The 20,649-nt window shown below is 45.5% G+C and overlaps 1 protein-coding gene across 2 annotated transcripts in view; it reads right to left on the reverse strand.

Annotated features, from left to right (window-relative positions):
• RAP1GDS1 (Rap1 GTPase-GDP dissociation stimulator 1) overlaps positions 1-20,649 on the reverse strand; it is a 909,412-nt gene that overhangs the window by 180,091 nt on the left and 708,672 nt on the right. The gene's annotated exons all lie outside the window — the stretch shown is intronic.

Below are 20,649 nucleotides of genomic sequence, written 5' to 3' on the forward strand. Positions count from 1 at the left end.
GAAGGAAGGCTGCCGTGTGTTGCTGGTGTGGTGCGCATAAAGAAGAAATTTTGTGTGCCCAAAGGATGTTCCCGTTATTTCGATCCCATCAAGGTGAAAAGGGTAGGGAAAAGTCATGTGGTGACAAGTGATGGCAGGCCATGGAACATGGACCGTGTTGCCATTGTCCGCCATCCACATATCAAGGAGTGTGATTCCAGGGAAGGGCGCAGCGCTGCAGTTCAGCATGAGGGTGATGATGAATGGTACAAGGGTGTCCAGAACAGTGGCTGTAGTGCAGAGCGCGATGGTGAAACTCTCCCATTCCGGTGATGTTGATTCTCATTGCAGCAATAATGATCCACAGGGAGGAGAACATGGGGAGCTTCTCGAAGGTTCTGTGCATAATGGAATGGTCAAGGGAAGGAGGGCTAGTTGCACTTCAAGTCGGTTAAGAAGACCGTCTAAATTTGATGATTATGAAACTTAAGTTTCCTTTGTCCTGTGCATTCTCCATTATACGAGTTATATCTACATCTCATTTTGATGCCACTACTGTATACATATTGGTTCCATGTTTCATTTTGTATTGTTAATTAAATCCTGCATTTTGCTTTTATAAGTGTATGAGGAAACTTCGGTTGTATCTATTCAGGCATATCTCTTTTGAATGTCATCGCGTTCGCGGCATAATGTGACGTCGAGCCCCTGCATCCTAGCGCATGGACCTGCATGGGGTATTTATTATCTTCTAATAAACTTATTGTACACCTTATACTTACCAGGTGTGTGACGACTCCTTACAGCAATATAGTTGCAAACAATTCAAGTTAAAACTACATTGTATCCACTAGATGGCAGAAAATCCTCAGAAAAGGTAAACTTTTAGATAATACGAGAAAGGGAAAAAGATAATACAATAGAGGGTAAAACAAATGGTTAAACCAAAGTTTATTCCAACAAATGAAACGAGAACCCCGCCCCCCAACAGCAAGTGGTGACATGGGTGGTAGTAGTAGGCAATAACCACGACCCATTTCTAATGCTCTAAAATGATGTCGCGCAAATGACGCAATAATAACTGCTGCCCAAATGGAAACAACAACATGGGAACCGAGTCAAGCCAGGTCCACCGAGTAGCCAATGGCACGTGGTCTACCGCAAGGGGGAGTGACACAGCCAAAGGCTGGAATATTTCAATAAAATATCACATCCAATTACAATATACATAGTTCAAAGCGCTTTTAAGTTGGCTTCCTAAGGGTGAAAAGGCCCGTTGCAAATTTGACTGATATTTTTTAGCACACAAAGACTCCCGTGTTAAAATAAGGAAGGATCTGACCGAGAGCTTCGCACACATACATAAAAACCCTCCCAGCCCTCCACTCCAAAAAATACCATTACAAATACACCTAGATTAGTGCTTTTGCTCCTTGGCGAAGACACGGTTGAGCGCAAATCGGCAATGACTCACTTGCAGTCATGAAAAGGGGAATATGGGGAGATGCTGTGGATATAGGACCAACTAGGAAGGGCGCACGGTCGCCACCCCCTAACACACCCTCACGACACCAAACAAAAGTGCGATAGGGGAACAGAGCACCGCGGCGTAGCCTGGGCCCCCTAAACAAGAAGCTCCCCAAATGACAAGAGCCAAGCAAGTATGGCAGCATTATTAAGAGTGTCGAAGGGCAGGACTGGCCCGTCGTTATTTAAGACCAGATCAAACATACACCAGCCACAAATGCCCCCGCCTGAAGCAATGAAACGAAGGTATTAGAATCTGTGGTTCACCCCATATCCGCCGTCGTGTTACAGCGCGCGGCTTGCTGTGCCGCCCCAGCAGCGATCAAAAGAAATGCGGGTAATCTCTTAAAAGCCCCTTAACCCCTTCATCCTTTCTGGAATCACAAAAGTGGCTTTTCAATGGCAACATTTACAGTCCACGACGAGGTTAATTGTGTTCGAGCATAGTTCCAGGAAGCTCTTTACCAATAGCAGCCAGAAGGATGGTATGCCAGCCTCAGGATAAAGGCAGGACTTAGACCAATTGCATTACGAGAATTATACACACTAAGCGCTTTGAAACACATTGGGTATAGGCGCTATATAAAACTATCATATCACATCACAGCATAGGCACGGATCTCTGGTTAGCAGCCTCACAGCATGTAGTATTGCTGAAGCAGGCACACAGGAGGCATTTTAGAGGCAGCAATAAAGGTACACATGCCATATCCTAGATGGTGGATAAGGGGTAGAAGCTAGCAGGAAGGGGCACGGATCCGAATATCGACAGCTTTGAAGAGGGCCATGATTTTTAAGTGGTGCTGCCATTAGTGAGCAAAGAAACAAATGAGTTTGCAGTGTGTGCGATGCATAAATGTTCGCTTTGAAGCCAACTAGTGGGGCTTTTTTCAAGAGTCTACCCTGAGAATCAAATCACATGCGTGAAGCTGCTGCCACAACGGATCTATGCCAGGAATGGCCACTTTAAATCACATGCATGAAGCACTTCAGCTTTCAAGCATGCGATTTAAAGTGACCATTGCTGGCACACATAGGTTGTGGCGCCAGCTTCATGCATGCAATTTAAAGTTACTGACATAGATAGGTTGCTCACTTTCAATGATATGCAGGAAGAGCTGCATTTGTATTTGTATTTTATTTATTTATATAGCGCAGAACCAGGCCCAGAGGCTACCGGGCGCATATCTTCAACAGTGGTTACAACAACACATGGACATGGTGCAGATCATGGGAATCCCAAAACTAAGTGCAGAAGTGCAGGTAAAAAACATAGTATAGGTCATAAGAATCAAGCAACAGAGCAGATAAGACAAGCATACATGTCAAACTGGGGTATCAGCTATTCAGTAGGACATGCAGTCATCTGAGGCGGCTAGCCAATGTTTAGCTTTGAGTTTAAATAGGTTGAGTGATGATCAATTTCTAATATTGAGAGGCACAGAATTCCACAGTTTGGCTGCCAAGACAGGGAAACTAGTTCCTCCGGCTGTCTGGAGGTTGAATCTGGGGATGTAAAGGCTCTGGTTATGGGCAGACGTAAGTGTTCCAGAGGGGGTATATTGCGTGAACCGCAAAGCTAGGTAAATAGGGGCTAGGTTATGAAGGCATTTGTAGGTGAGGGCAAGTGATTTTAGAGAGATCCTTTTGGCGACTGAGAGCCAATGCAGGTTCTTCCTGGTAGCCGAGATATGTGCTGATCTGGGGATGTTGAGGGCTGCTCTAATAGCGTTATTTTGAGTGATTTGGAGTTTATTGAGGTTGCATTGGTTAGTGCCTTGATACAGTACATTACAATAGTCCAGTTTGGACATAACCAGAGTCCTAGCGAGGCTGATGCAATTCTGCGTAGGGAGGAATGGGCGACAAGCTGTGATCAACTTACATGTGTAGGCTGATGCAGCAGCAACTGCATTGGCTTGTCTGTGCAAAGAAAGTGAGGAATCTAGGTAAATTCCCAGGGTTTTTGTGTCTTTGGATACTTTAGTGGGGTTGCCATCGATGTTGAATGAACTGAACAGAGGGTTCAACTTATTGAGTCTTTGTTGTGTGCCTAGAATGAGGAGCTCTGTCTTGTCATTAAGACAGAGCTCATGTTGTGCCATCCAGGCTTGGATGACAAGGTAGATGTCGTTTAGTGATTTAGAGTCAACAGAGTAGTCGCCCATGATGGGAATGAGTATCAGGGTGTCATTCGCCTAATTAGTGTAGTTGACACCCAGATAGTGAAGCACATCAAACAGAGGTTTAGTAAATACATTATAGAGGGTAGGTGATACGCACGACCCTTGCGGAACCCCACAGGGGACAGGCGCTGGGTCAGCTGAGGAGGTGGGGGAGAATACTCTCATGTTTCTGTTGTCTAGGAATGATCTGATCCAGTTGGTGGCGTTGTCAGAAAAATGAGCTGCAGATTTCAAGTGTTGACAGAGGATTTGGTGGTTGAGCAAATCGAAGGCAGCAGATAAGTCCAGTAGGAGTAGTAGTGCCAGTTTGCCATTGTCTTTTAGATCCTCTATTTGGGTTTTGAGATCCAAAAGGGCTGTTTCAGTCCCGTGTTTGGGTCTGAAGCCAGATTGTTTTGTACCCAGCAGACTGTTCGTTTCCAGATAATTCTGTATCTGTAAGTAGGCTGCCCTGTCTAGTATTTTTTAGGAGAAATGGGACAGTAGTGTTGGGCCTGTAGTTGGATGGAATCTCTGGATCTAGGGTAGGTTTTTTTAGTAGGGGAATGACCCAAGCATCCTTCAAATTGTTAGGGACCACTACCGATGGAAATGAGGAATTGATGAAGGAGGTTATGAAAGGCGCAAGGTCATGGGCCGATTCCTTGATGATCAGTGCCGGACAAGTGTCGCCTTGACAATTTGAAGGTTGTAGGGTACTGATGATTTTTTCAACCTCACTGATGGTGAGTGGTGTAAAGCTGAATGGGTTATGGGAAAATGGGGTAGTCATTTTCGGAGGCATAGACTTAGGGGAGGAGTGAGAAGGGTGTTTTGTTTGGCCTTAATTTTGGATTGCAGGGTAGCAATTTTGTTAAGCAGTGCGTTTGAATGTTATTACACCACATACTGTCTTTGATGCAGGAGTCGGGGACGGGTGAAGGAGATTCTAGTTCTTTAAGAATTTTAAATAGCTCCTTAGTGTTGGATTCAGCTTTCAATATACGTTGGTTGTACGTCTCTTTTTTGGCTTGAAGGATAGCTTCCTTATAGTTGAGTGAGGTGATGAGAAGGGAGTCTTTATTCGCCAAACTAGGCTTACTTTTCCAGAGGGCTTCGGCCTTCCTCTTTTCCTTGCGCAAAAATCTCAACTGTGGGGTGAACCACGAATTCAGATGAGATCGTTGTTTTGCTTTGCGTATTTTGAGTATGGCTATAGACTCAATGGCTTGGAGTAGGGTACGATTGTAGATGTCTACAAGGACGGTAGGGTCCTTTTGCTGTAGGGCGCATTTGTTGAGGATGGGGAGAATGAGCGGAATCAGTTTATCCCTGGTAATGTCCTTTTTATTCCTAGTGGGTATGGCAGGGGCTGTGGTGGGTTTGGGCTGGAGGTTGGTGGCTGGTAGATTGAACGTAATGATGTGATGGTCAGACCAGGCGCAGGCAGAGTTAAGATGAGATTGTAATGTTACAGTTATGGTCAGAAATCCAATCGAGTGTTCTGCCCTTGTTATGTGTGGGTGCGAGAATATGTTGTTGCAAGTCTAGGTTACTAAGGGTGGTGGCAACCTCGGTTGCCATATGGTCCTTGAGGTCAGAGAGGCCAAGATTGAGGTCTCCTAGTAACAGCACCTGAGAGTTAGGCTTAGTATTGGCAGACAAGATGGATGTAATATCTGTGAATGAACCTAGTGGACCAGGGGGTCTATAGATAAGGTGTATAGTAGCTGTTTTAGTAGGTGAGAGGGATAATTTCACGGATAAGTATTCTGCTGAGCTGAGTTGGGAATTGGTAGTGGTTCTCATAGTGATATTATCTCGATGTATAAATGCGACCCCTCCTCCTTTGGACAGGTTGGAGTGACGGTTGTTTCTAATGATGGAATAGCCGTTGGGTAAGGCTAAGGCGAGGAGAGGGCCGGAGGCAGCATGTAGTCAAGTTTCAGTGATGGCTAAGAAATCAAGGTTTTGGGCTATGATGAGATCAGCGATATCGAGAGCGTGGGCCGTGAGGGATCTGGAATTGATGAGTGCTCCCTTAAGCGCTGTGATTAGAGTGTGAGAGGGGGGGAGGTTGGGCATCGTGGGTGTATCCAGTTGTGTATGGGCAGTAAGGTTGCGCTGGGCGCAAGGTGCCCGGGGCAGTCTAGATCTCAGTCTGGTATTCCTAGATAGTAAGGTGCAAGGTTGGTTAGGTGTGGGTTTTGTTGCAAAGTGCCAAATCCATAGAGCTGGTCGTCGAGGTACGGATTAGTTTGGCGGTCTGTGCAGAGATGCATTGTGAAGTAGTGTGTGGGGAGGTGGTTGTGTGTCTTGGCAGCGCTAATGGCGAGAGTGACGATTGAATACACTGAGCTGACGAGGTAGGTAAGGTGGAGGCAAGCAGAGTGCCACAGCCGCATGGCGTGTCCTGATGGTTAGAATCTCAGGTAGGAAGAGGTGCCAGGTGCTTAATAGCTTGTGAGGTATTTGACCGGATGATAGTTCACCAAAAGGTGTCCACCACAAGTGGCAATAAGTGGAGGGCAATGGGTAGCCCCTAGATTCGAGATCTCAGTATAAGGCAAAAATGCACATAGATAACCCAATGCAATAAGGAGCACCTAAATTCGAAATGTCAGTATAAGGCAAAAATGCACATAGATAACCCAATGCAATAAGGAGCACCTAAATTCGAAATGTCAGCATAAGGCAGGAGGTAATGCAGTAGGCCTACAGTATGGCAGGTGAGTATAGGGGTAAGCACAGTGGGATTAGCAGGCAGTTGGAGGCAGAGGGATGCGCATAATCACATAAGTTTTTGCGCTGCAGCCTTCATGCTTGTGATTTTAAAGTGCCCATTAGTGGCATAGAAAGGTTGTGGCCTGGGCAGGCTCATCCATAATGAGTGTGGGGTACCGATCCACCAGAACCCTCGCCCATTACTTAGGAGCTGCGCCAGCCCATGAGCACTCTCTCAGCTCCTTGTTTGCGGTTTCCCTTTGACAGAGTGTACCCCAGACGTGCATGTCAAATGGAACATGCAAGGCTGAGGATGTTTTGCTTCCCCGGCCTTGCATGACCCTTTGGGGGACGGAGATTGGGCTATTGTATGTGTGAAGTGGTGCTGTGAACCATCGTCTCCTTGCACATACAAACTGAACGGGGTATTGCATCATCAGTGCTCCGGTTCCTGCACACATGTGTAGGAACCAGTAAGAGTACTTGCTGGTTCTTGTTTGTACTGCACTGGAGCTGGAAGCGTGTTAACACATTTGTTTCTTGGTACCTATGTTAGATGCCCAGTGGTTGAAAAAAGACCAGTGGTTGAAAAAAGAAAGCAAGTTTGTGTTATTACGTGCCTGGACTGGAGTTTTTGGGCAGGCAGTTTTACCATTTCTTACTGTGGCATACCATTGTTATTACTGGATATCTATGATACTGCAAGCATGTACAGTGTTGTTGCTTGGATAGACTAGCATTTTGAGGCATCCAATCTAGCCTTTCTTACTGTGGCATGATTTTATTTCACAGGACATCAATGATAAAGCAAGCATGGTATGTGTTCTAACTTGGCTAAACTGGCATTTTAGGGCTGGCAGTCTAGCCCTTTCTTACTGTGGCATGACACGTTTTACTGGGCATCTATGCCCAAGCATGGCATGTATTACTTGGCTAGACTGACATTTTGGTGCAGCCAGTCTATCCAATTCGTACTGTGGCATGGCTTTTTATTCTGGGCATCTATGATAAAGGAAACAGGATACATGTTAGCAGGTGTCCAGACTGGAATACATTGTGCATCCAGTTTGGACATATTTTCCTATTGTGACATGGTATTTTTTAAAGGCAAAGCCAAAAAGAGTATGTTCTTTTTTTGGGATACTGCCATATTGGCAGAGTCAATGTGGACATGGTTTTGTATAGTATTACTGGCATTATGTGCAAAGCAAACATGAGTATGTTCTTATACAGGAATTCTGACAACTATCGGTGCATCCAGCATGGAAATTTATGGGCACATAGAGTGTGAAAATGTTTTTATACTGGCATATATCGTGGGCATTGAGAAAATGCTCCTGTGCACTGCTGGTGGCTTGCATCTATTGCAGATTTGGATTGGAGATACCCTACAAAACCAGTTTTCCACAGAAAGTGTGTTGTATAATGCAACATTTGAACTCAATATTATACTGCTTCCTCCCTGAAGCCCCTTGGTTGCTACAGGAACCCGCGCTATAGCTACAGCTATAGACTTTGCAGGGAATGGTCACTATAAATCATACACATGAAGCGCTTCATGCACGTGATTTAAAGTGACGCTTTGTGGCATGGATAGGTTGTGGCTGCAGTCTAATGAAGATGGAAAGTTCTCCAATTTAGTGTACTGTTGTTGGCATGGCATTTCCTGGAATTTTTTGTCAAATATTGTGCTGCAAACCGTATTACTTCAGCCCATTATTTCATAAAATTTTCCCCACTTAATTATTATGTGCTAATTTGAGGAACTATTTAGGCCCCTCCACTCAAAATATTCCCCAGACATGGCTGCCCATGAATCATGAAATTGACTTTTTTCTTTTGTTTCCGTAGAGAAACAATTACAAATTGTATGACTTTTCATCCCATATTTCTGAAAAATGGTGCTGCAAAATGCATCAATGGAGCAAAATTTTACAAACAATCTCGGGTGCAACCCTCCCCACTCACCAAATCCCCACGTAATTATTTAGGGTGCCCTCGCTATGTTCGGTCACTCGCACCAATTTGAGGAAACTTTAAGGACCATTCACTGACTACATTCACCACCCCTGTGAAGACTCACCCATGAATCATTTAGAATCTTGGTGCCCGCTTCAGGAGCTATCCTCCCCCACATCCATCCCCACGGCACCAAAACATGCCTTCGCCACTGGAAGGATACTGCCCAAACGATAAAAGGACAGCACCCATGCTTTGACAGATCAACAGAATTCACATGGTTCCCTTTTCAATTTGTAAGTTATCCAGCCTGTTTTTCTTTCCTATGAATTCTGGGACTTGTCATGAAATCAAAATGGGATATGCAAAAACTACTAGTTCCAGAATGCAAAAAATAAAATCCAGATTGGTCGACATACTCATGCAGGAAATGAGAAAGTTTGAGAGCTGTGGATCACCGAGTATTCCTCTTTGGGTCACATATTTGGGCTGCAGGCCTCGATTCGATCCATTGTAGGGAAAATCAGATTTGGGGGAATTATCCAATGTGCCCATTCCTTACTGGATCTCCTCCTCACCCACACAGAATATTAAAGCAGAGAATGAATGGGTATGGTGAGGCAATGGTCGGTCTCCTCTTTCCGGCTGAGTGGGATGGCTGTACTGATTATTCTCCCACAGCAATTGTCATCTCAAACGATGATGAAAATATAAGCACCAACAGCTCTGACATAGTGGATAGAGGATACAGTAAGAGGCTCAAGGCCCCACCGATCCTTTAACTAGTGCAGTATCTTCCTATCCATTGTAAAAGAAAGAAACATCTTGAGCCTGGCGATTTGCGCACCATAATTCACCCTTGCCCTAATGGGCCTTGTGCTGCAGCTGCTTGCTGTTCTTTGTTTCTACTGTGTGCCTGCCTGCTAAGTGGACCTCTGCCATGAGGTGCTTTCAATATGCACCTTCCATCATGGCTGCCCTGGTCTCCTGCCCTCTCGAGCGCTGGGCTGCCTGACTGCCCCCCTCCTCCTGATTGGACAGGGACCCACATTTGTGGGACAATCGGAAGGTGTAAGCCAGAGCCGACTCGAAGGCTCACAATCAAAGGCCCTGACTGTGCCTGGCTGGGTCGAGGAGTGCCTGGAGAGGCACAGTTATTACAACTCCAGCTATGAGCCGGCCCCCAAACTAATTCCTGGACTGCTACTGACTTGCACGATCCCTGGAGTCATGATTGTGAATTTGGCCGACCTCCATATTATCAAGATTACCACAAAACATCCAGCCCTAAGTGTTCGACAACGGGCCTTGCACGTTTCAAGGAAACTCCGTTCCTCTGTTAAAAAGCCAAAATGCCTTTTCCAAATCCGTGCTGCCATGTTGCCATGGCGACTATGGAGTCCTCTCCACAAGCAAGACTACCGCGCTGCACGGAGGAGGAGGAGCCAAATGAGGTCGCGGCTACCCGTTATAACGCTTCCGGGTAGCCGTACTCGCTGCTTCTGATTTTCGTCTGAATCACAGCAAGCTCTCGTTCCCATGTCTTGTCCCCCTTGGCTGCGCCTGTTCATTTTTTGCCTTTGACCACAGTCTGTGTTTCTTGAAACGCCTTGTTTCCTTGTTTATCTGCATTTGGATCATTTAGACATTGCCGAACCCCGGAACGCTGTTTGACCTGCCTTTGTCTACTGTTTGTCACCTCCTGAACTGCTTTCAGGTTGCCGAACTCCTGAACGCTGTTTAACCGGCCTTGCCTGCTGTTCTATTCTGCCTATACTGTCCGCACGCTGCTGAACCCCGGAACACTAGTTGACCTGCCTTGCCACAAAGTGAATTCATCCTTCTTTAACATTTCGGATTCACCACGCTGGGTCAAAAGGAACAGCAACCTGATTCTCTACACTGTGGCACCATCATCACCTTACATGAGTGAATCTGCATACCCAAGAGAATAGCGCACAAACTAGAGACTGACACCTTGCGCTCAGATCGTTAGGCGTCCTCGTTTCGTCGGGGTAGTCTGTGGACTAGAGACTGCCAAATCCTGTCTAGGTGTCCTTGTTTCGTCGTGAGTCAGGGATAGGTTGGGTTTGCAGAGTTTTCTCAGTAGTGCCTTCCCAGTGTCTGCCCATTGGTAAGTCTCTCTATGTTTGTTATTTGTTCATCATACAAATTTCCCTATTGTCATTTATTGTCACTTCCCGAACTTGTCTTTCACGCTCTGTGTTTTGAAATCTTCTGATATACGACCTTACCTTCTACAGCCACATTCTCCGTGTAGATCAACACCCACTGCAGTGTTCCCAGATCGGCTGCCTTGTCTACACTCCACGGTGTCTGTGTCCATCTCCAGCTGCTGCAGTAGATCCATCTTTCGACTAATTGGTTCCTTTGTAGTTTATTTTGGAAATACAAAAGGGACACACTGGTAGGAAGAACTCAACAGCTAGTCTTTGAGTTCTTCTACCAGGCCTCCTGATCACGAGTTGGACTAACTTGACATAATCAGAAGCCTTAAATATATATAGAAAGAGGGATGTCAATGATACTTTGGTTAATGTTATGCAACTGATGGCTTAATTGAGGATCGATATGACGGCCGCTCGTAATGCCACTCAAGCAAGGATTGACGAACTACAAACACGTGCCCCACCTATGGCGTCAGTGCACCCACCGGCACTGGCTTCCGGCTCTGCCTCTCCGAATCCTCAGCCAGCCGTACAGCCTTCAGTGGTTATGGCCACACATTTCCCCTTAGCTCCTCCTGAACGATTTCATGGCGACCCTAAAGTTGTCAGGCTGAGAGGTCCTGTGTCCGCGGAAGCTTCTGAACCCCCGACAATCCCCCTGAAATGTAATTCCCAGAACTAGATATTAATTCAGCTCTGCAAACTACACCCCGAAGGGAAAGGGGGAAGTGGATAACAAAACAACACCAGGCTGACTGCGTCAAGGCTAACCAAAGCTGAACCTGCAGAGGATATAAGAAAAGCAGATACAAATCCTTTTATTACTTACTAATCTTTAGAGTTGGAAATACTTTACATCCTTAACTAATAATTAAGAATCATACCTGGTTCTTCTCTTGAAGTTTCTTAGAGAAGCTTGTAAAGAAGCTGAAAATCTCTCTTACTTGAGTCTCTTGAAATTCACAGCAACTTCTTATTTTGGGCAAACCTGGAAAGTTTTGCTCTTTCTTTTTCTTTCAAACTTTTCTTTAGTGTTCAAAACCTTTTTACAATTCTATAGAGTTTGAGAATTCTTGAAGAAACACGTGCTAAACACACACGCAGTTGATCTCAATGCTGAAGATTCGCACGTTGAAAACTTCCTGCGTTGAAGAACACGCGCACTGTAAGGAAAGTCCACGCGCAGAAAACACATGCGCTTGTAAACACACGCGAAGCAGAATTCACGCGCAAACGGATTCTCGCGCAGATAACACACGCGCTTGTAAACACACGCGCTGTTGAACTCCCGCGCCTATTCACACGTGCCTTATAACCCACGCGCAAAAGAGTTCACACGCGGTCGAGTTCACGCATTAAAAAGCACACGCGCTGGTAATCACACGAGCAATTGAGTTCTCGCCCAGAAGCACACGCGCTTGAAAACACACACGCAATTGGGTTCTCACGCGGCGTACAGATTCTCGCGTTAGGAAGCACACGCGCTGGAAAACGCACGCGCAATAGAGTTCTCACGCGGCAAACAGATTCTCGCGCATGGAAGCACACGCGCTGAAAAAACACACGCGCAGTTGAATTCTCTCGCCATGGAAGTACACGCGGTGGAAACACACGCGCAATTGACTTCTCACTCCGAAACAACGCGCTTGAAAACAAACGCGCTAATTTCACACGCAAAGGTTCAACGGTTAGTTTCAGATTACACGTAGTTCGTGTTTAACAAATAGCGTTCACCCGTTAACCTCGCGTAAAACTTCAAGCGCACTCAAAAAGTTCAAAATATAAATTCAAAGATAACATTTTACGAGTTCTCACTTAAATGTCTTTAAGATTAACAGAGCGGCAGTTAAACAAAGTTACTTATCTCCAGAACGATTTCCTAAAGATCTTCAGAGTTTCCTGTCTTCAAAACGCATTCCTGACAGCTGAGAACTTCTCCTGAAACCCCCAAGAAAGTAGCCGCTCAACTGCTAGCGCCTGAAGGATAAAATCCACCAGGCCCAAGTCTTAAGCAGGAGCAGCCACTGCACACGTCCTCTCAGCTGGGGTTAAGATGATGAAAGGCAAAGAGTGACAGTTTAGAATGTTCATTGTTGTTCTGCAGTGTTTTCTAACCAATCAGAGCTGTCACTGTGAAACTCCATTTTGCCTTGGGTCAGGACCAGGATTCTGAATCAGGAAGTTAAGGCCAAACCAACTACAACTTCCCACCCACACAAGGCTAATCTAAAAAGAATGATAAAAGAGAAATAATGGAAAGAAACTTGAATAAGGGAAAATAGCCTGAATAGGGGAAGGAAACCTGACAAAAGTATACCGGACTTTCTTAAATCAATGCCGCCTGCATTTTTTGTGTCGCCCCGCGGCCTTTCCTGACTCGGCTACAAAGGCAGCCTTTGTATTGTCACACTTAGCCGGTACCGCACCCACATGGGCTAACCCTCTATTGGAGGCCGGTAGCCTGCTACTCTTTGGTTGTGATGCCTTGCTGGAGGCAATGGGTCGGATATTTGATACTCGTTATAGAACCCAAGCCACCGAATTAGAACTCCTGGCTATTCAACAAGGGGCCCATCTTTGTTATCGTATATAGCTAAGTTCAACCAACTGGTTGCTGAAACAGGCTGGCCTGAGGACAAGAAGGCCTCATTGTTCTATAAGGGCTTATCGGATAATATCAAAGACATCCTTGCCACGGTTCCAGTGGTACCTACGGCCTTCCATGAACTGTTAGACCTCGTCCTTCAGATAGATGCTCAAAGAGCAGAAAGAAAGGGCGAAAAAAAAGGGCACAAAGCCTGTGTTGGTCACCCCTTCTCTTGCATCCTCTAATGCACCTGAGCCTATTCAAATTGGTGCCGTGCGGGGTCCTTTAACATCCATGGAAAGAGAAAGGAAACGTTTGAACAATCTGTTTCTATTGCGGGTCCCCCGACCATCTTTTGAAGGCTTGCCCAAAGAAACCCAAGAAGTCGGGAAACGCACTGACTCGGTAGCGGATGGAGTCCCCCTACTGAGTCCAGTGTCTCAGGACTCCATGATGTACTCTCCAATCATGCTCAATGCCTGTTTCCAACCCGTGTCGGGTTCTTCTTGGCTTGGTGAACCGATTCTGGACTCGGGAGCCACTGGAAACTATATTGATCTCTCTTACGCTCGTGGGAAAGGCGTAACCTTTGTGGCCAAAACCCACCCAGAGGTTGTGAATGCCGTAGATGGTACCTCATTATTGTCCGGCTTAGTCACTGAACAAACGGTGCCCTTGGTTATGACAACTCACAGGTCATGTTGAAACCATCACCTTCAATGTTATCACAGCACCACAGTTCAGAATCATTATTGGTTTACCTTGGCTCAGAACACATGACCTGACAGTTGACTGGAACGAAGGGAAGGTTACTTTTAACTCTAAGCACTGTGAAAACCTTCGTAAAATACACCAAATATCTACGGAAGGTCCTTGTCGAGCTCTCATGGACGTTGCATCCGCGGTGGGTGCTCTTGTTGTCATGTCTTTGCCTCACGAATATTCGGCTTATCAGGATGTCTTCGATGCCAAAGGAGCCGAGGTTCTACCACCCCACCGGCCCTATGACTGCCCTATTGATTTAATTCCTGGAGCTAAAATACCTAATGGAAGAGTATATTCCTTAACCACCAAAGAGGATGTTATCTTAAAGGAATATATAGATAAGGCCCTCAGTACGGGCTTTATCCGTCCGTCTCCTGCGGTTTCACCTATGTTCTTTGTACCAAAGAAAGAAGGGGCTCTTCGCCCCTGTATGGATTACCGGGAGTTGAATGCAGTCACGGTCTGAAATCAGTACCCAATACCATTGACTTCGCTACTCTTAGACCAATTAGGCAGTTCCAAGATATTCACAAAATTGGATGTAAGAGGTGCATACAATCTTGTGAGAATGCGTTCAGGGGATGAATGGAAGACTGCATTCAAGACAAAATACGGTCTCTATGAGTATTGTGTTATGCTACCTTTCAACATTTTATCAATGATGCCTTTCGGGACATGTTGGACACTTATGTTGTGGTTTATCTAGACGACATTCTCATCTATTCTCCATCGTACCAGACCCACATTAAACATTTATCTGCGGTCCTCCAGCGACTAAGAGACAATCAGTTGTACGCAAAGTTAGAGAAATGTGTGTTTCATGCTACCTCTTGAGTTATTGGGTTATAACATCACAGACAAGGGCGTACAAAGGAATGACACCAAGGTCAAGGCGGTTTTGGAATGGCTGGTACCTTCTACCCTTAAACAATTACAATCCTTCCTGGGATTTTCTAATTTCTACCAGCGTTTCATAAAATCCTTTTCCAGTATCGCTGCTCCCCTTACTTCTTTGACCAGTTCTAAACAAACCTTCTGTTGGAATCCGGCAGCCCAGACGGCTTTTGACCGTCTAAAATCCTCGTTCACCTCCGCTCCCATTTTAATGCATCCTAATCCAGACCTACCATTCGTGGTAGAGGCTGACGCCTCGGACATTGCGGTCGGGGCCATCCTTTCACAGGAATGCAAAGATAGTGGGCAGCTACATCCGGAAGCCTTTCATTCCAGGAAACTCACCACTTAAGAGGCAAACTATACTATTACAGAAAAAGAGCTCTTGCCATTAGGGATGCTTTCCTCGTATGGCGTCACCATCTCTTGGGGACTGCTCTACTGGTTCAGGTTTTCACAGATCACTGTAACCTCTTGGCACTGCAGTCGGTAAAATGCACTACCGCCAGACATGCCCATTGGCATGAGTTTTTCTCCATGTATCATTTTCAAATCACCTACAGACCCGGTTCCCGACACTCTAAAGCAGATGCTCTTTCCAGGTTACATGGTGTTTCTCCATCAAGAGATGAACGAACTATTTTTCGACCTGCTCAGGTAGCATGTGCTTGTGGAATATAAAAACCCTTATGATTAGCCCTAATACAATGGGCTAACTCTAGTCTGCAAGTCATCCAAGAACTGAATCTCACTGTGGTTCATGGCATTCCTTACCATGATGGAGTGGTGTACCTGCCTGACTCAGAAACTCGTACCACGGCTATGCGCTGGTGTCATGAGACCAAATTCTCAGCTCATTCTGGCAGTCGTAAAACGTTGGAGTTACTACGACGCTGGTCTTGGTGGCCAACAATGTCTAAGGACGTTCTGGAATATGTAGCCACTTGTGCCATTTGCGCTCAATGCAAGAGCATTCCAACCAAACCTATTGGCCTATTACAAGCATTGCCGACTCCTGGAGAACCATGGGTCATGATCTAGATGTACTTCATTGTCGAATTGCCATGTGATTGAGGCCATGATACTATTTGGGTCATTATTGACTACTTCACGAAATTGGCCCTTTTTGTGCCCTGCAAAGGGTTTCCTACGGCACCTGCTTTAGCTAAACTATTCTTGCACCATGTTTTCAGATTATTTGGTCTTCTTTGTGTGATTGTAACGGACCGTGGATCACAATTCACGTTTCTGGCGAGCTCTTACCGCCTCCTTGGGTATCCGAAGATCGTTTTTCCACAGCATATCATCCCTAGACGGATGGGCAAACCGAAAGGTTGAATGCCACTCTAGAACAGTATCTTCGATGTCTTACCTTGCAACACTAAGAATCTTGGTTGCCCTTGTTGGACATGGCAGAGTTTGCATACAATAAATCAGTGCACTCTGCTACTGGAATATCGCCCTTTTTTGCTATGTATGGACGTCATCCTCGCACCCTGCCCATGCAGCCAATCCCATCACCCTCTAGCCCTGCGGCCGGGGCCTGCGTACGGGACTTGGCTAAAATACGAGATGAGGTTTCTTTGCATTTGCGGAAGGCTAAGTTACAACAAAAGACTCAAGCCGACGCTCACAGACTCCCAGCGCCTGAATATAGGGTGGGTTCCAAGATCTGGTTGGCAACTAGGAAACTTCGTATTCCAGGTCGTCGTTTCCTTTTGCCACATTTTGTTGGCCCCTATCTGGTTACTGCTATCATCAATCCGGTTGCAGTACGTCTGGATCTGCCAGATAGTTGGCATACCCATCCCGTGTTTCATGTTTCTTTGTTGAAAGCTTGTCTTCCCTCCACTAGGTTACCTCTGCGCCCCTCTCCGGTCAACGTTCAAGGATGTGATGAATACGAAGTGAGCCACATCCTGGATACTAAGGTTCGTAGAGGGAATCCTCTTTACTTAGTGGATTGGAAGGGTTATGGTCCGAAGGACAGGACCTGGGAGCCTGCTGTGAATAAACATGCTTCCCGGTTGGTTGCAGATTTCTGGTCCGGGAAAGGGGGGCCTTCTTTGAGGCGGGGAACTGTCAAGATTACCACAAAACATCCAGCCCTAAGTGTTCGACAACGGGTCTTGCATGTTTCAAGGAAACTCTGTTCCTCTGTTAAAAAGCCAAAATGCCTTTTCCAAACCCGTGCTGCCATGTTGCCATGGCGACTATGGCGTCCTCTCCACAAGCAAGACTACCGCGCTGTATAGAGGAGGAGGAGCCAAATGAGGTCGCGGCTACCCGTTATAACGCTTCCAGGTAGCCATACTAGCTGCTTCTGATTTTCGTCTGAATCACAGCAAGCTCTCGTTCCCATGTCTTGTCCCCCTTGGCTGCACCTGTCCATTTTTTTCCTTTGACCGCAGTCTGTGTTTCTTGAAACGCCTTATTTCCTTGTTTATCTGCATTTGGATTGTTTACACGTTGCCAAACCCCGGAGCGCTATTTGACCTGCCTTTCTCTACTGTTGGTCACCTCCTGAACTGCTTTCAGGTTGCAGAACCCCAGAACACTCTTTGACCTGCCTTGCCACAAAGTGGAATTCATCCTTCTTTAACATTTCAGATTCATTACGCCGGGTCAAAGGGAACAACAACCTGATTCTCTACACTGTGGCATCATCACCTTACCTGAGTGAATCTGCATACCCAAGAGAATAGCGCACGAACTAGAGACTGACACCTTGCGCTCAGATCGTTGGGCGTCCTCGTTTCGTCGGGGTATTCTGTGGACTAGAGACTGCCAAATCCCGTCTAGGCGTCCTCGTTTCGTCGTGAGTCAGGGATAGGTTAGGTTTGCAGAGTTTTCTCAGTAGTGCCTTCCCAGTGTCTGCCCATTGGTAAGTCTCTCTATGTTTGTTATTTGTTCATCTTACAAATTTCTTTGTCATTTATGGTCACTTCCTGAACTTGTCTCTCACGCTCTGTTTTGAAATCTTCCGATATACGACCTTACCTTCTACAGCCACATTCTCCGTGTACATCAACACCCACTGCAGTGTTCCCAGATCGGCTGCCTTGTCTACACTCCACGGTGTCTGTGTCCATCTCCAGCTGCTGCAGTAGATCCATCTTTGGACTAATTGGTTCCTTTGTAGTTTATTTTGGAAATACAAAGCCACACATTGGTAGGAAGAACTCAACGGCTAATGTTCGAGTTCTTCTACCAGGCCTCCTGATCTCGATTTGGACTAACTTGACACATATCCAACTCTTGTGAGATATTTTCAGTGCGATTTACCTCCTGCATCATCACCTTATCTAACTTTATTACTTTCACTGCATTTAATCTCTCATTTGTGTTTAGCAGTACTGGTGAACCATCTGTCTTGCACGGTTTGCTGCCTTCATTTAAAGTCCATTTTGGGGCGTGCTTTTAAAGTCGAATTTGGGTGCTATGCTTTCCTGTGCACCATCTTCTTGCACGGTTTGCTTCTTTCATTCAATGTCGATGTTGGGGTATGATTTTAAAGTTGAATTTGGGTGTTTCTGCTTTCCTCTTCACATATAGTTTTTTTCGTTTGTTTAGTTTTTTGCAAATCGAGGCAGAAAACAATGCAATGCAAATATATTAACGATACATATGGTGATCCATTCTTGTATGAAATGTATATCACATTACCGTGATATTGTAACTGTATTTTTCATAGTGTACTGAGGGAAAATGATATGTGATGCCACTTCCTGTTTTGTCAAGGGGTGAAAGGTAGTGTGTTCCATTGCTTCTCGTGATGTCACTTCGGGGTGGGTCACATGGCATCACTTCTTGTTATGTCAGTGGTCAAGGGTCATGTATTCAATTTCGCTACCTCTGGCATTTTGATGAAATGGCTTCCCTGAGATGGAGCGAGGTATGCAGGCACGTGCTGGCTTCTGTTGAAGCAACGTTTGATTCAGTGGACTCTGCACCTTTGCGATACTCAAGTACTTGTGGCCACTGTTCGCTTCCTCGTAATTCTTTGCTAAGCCATTATAGGTCTGGGCTGGGATTCAGTGTATATACCATACATGTTTACGTCAAAACAAACTTCAATGCAGAAACCTATTTTCAAGGTTTGTGGATCCATAAAATTAAGTGGCAGACTAACACCTCTGTTTCGACGTAGGGAACATAAATTGGAATCCCTGTGTTCAAGTGGCCATTTAGAGTGGACAACCACGTGTTGAGGAAGAGAAATATCTGAGCGAATGCAGCATTATGTTAATTAATAAGAAATGTGTGTGGAGATTTTTCTTTTTCAAAGAAGGAAATTCTATATTATAGTTCAGCGCAACATTTAACCTTTGTCTTTAATTTTAAAATTCAAATATCTGGCCACTGACGAAACGTTCTAGGAGATTTTATGCCTCGCCCCTAAAACAGTTGCTATAAGAGAACCGCTGATCTCTACCTAAGTTGAAGCTATCTTTCTTTCTATGAGAGGAATTTCTGTATCGTTTTTTATTTTTTCCAAGTGTATTGTTTTCCCCAAACATGTACTGATTTAGTTCTGCTTCAGCTGATCAAAGCCCTCCCTAACAATCTATTCCATCATTGTGCAGCCCTGGATGCTATATAATGTAACCGGAATGTGTTTTGAGGCAGATTCTCATATTCCGTAGGCGCTTGTTTTGTTGGAGCAAGATCACAGGGCAAAAGTGAATTGGGATTTCTAGGTTTCGCTTGTTAGACTGGATTCCCTGGGATGAAACATCATATATATTACTGGAGATACTTAAAAGGCTCCGACAGCTGCTGTGGCCCACTGCCATGCTTCCTTTTTTTGGGTTCTTGCTGTAGGATCAAATAGAGGAAAGTTAAAACAGCTTCCATGGTATCAACTGCAGAAGTACCTGGAAACCAGCTCACCGACTAAAGAGATTTTGGACAAGAATCATCAATGATGGGGGACTCCAGCACTATGGAGGAAATACACAGCAAATGGAAGGGCCATGAAGAGCTTTTGGACAAGAATCATCAATGATGGGGGACTCGGCACTCTGGAGGAAATACAGAGCAAATGGAAGGGCCAGGAAAAGCTTAGGGATTGAGCCCATCAACCCCAAGTGTAAATGTTAGCCACGCACAGGTAACAAACTGTAGGGGTTTAGGTGGTTTTGGCCCCATCTTCTTGGTCGTGTCTTCATCAACCCGGAAGATGAAAGCTACAGTTGATGCGCCAGTGCCTCAATCGGGTATCGAACATCTCAGCAGAGTATCAGCCAATGGCATTTTATTGCCCTTCTTATTCCACCCCTTAAGAGTTTTCTGTAAACATCCAATGGAATAGTTAGGAAGGGAGCCCATAGTTGAGGATGGGTCTTCATATATAAAACACACTCAGTAGCACGAACGTCTTACCATCAGGCAAGGTCAGGCACGTAGAGACAACGTCACTAACCTCATCCTAAGCCCTGCAAACACAAAGAGGACTCAAAATGAAATATCCAGCTATTCCCGCGTGAAGCAGACAAGCCCAGCAGAGGCAAGTCCTGCACTGTCCAGTAACAGTGTGCGATTGCTCACACATCCTGCATGGTTTTGCCCCATCACCAGTTAAATAAGCAGACAAAGAATTGACTTGGATGATGAAATCGCAATGAGAAAGAAAACTGAGAATAAAAAGGTTGTGGGGGCTTACAGGGTCCTAAAACGGAACCACGCCACAGGGTCCAACTTCTGCAGTCTGTGTAGACATAGTGAGGTGAATCAGTGATGCGCATTCAAGTTATCTTAATGCAAGTTTCTACAAAACAATTTAAGACTCTAATCTTGGGTAGAAGGTGGCAGCATTGCCATAAAACGTGTACTGTGAAGAATGAAATACAAAAAATAC

The sequence above is a fragment of the Ambystoma mexicanum genome, chromosome 6q (assembly GCF_040938575.1).
Source record: "Ambystoma mexicanum isolate Mex_15411 chromosome 6q, UKY_AmexF1_1, whole genome shotgun sequence".
NCBI lineage: Eukaryota > Metazoa > Chordata > Amphibia > Caudata > Ambystomatidae > Ambystoma > Ambystoma mexicanum.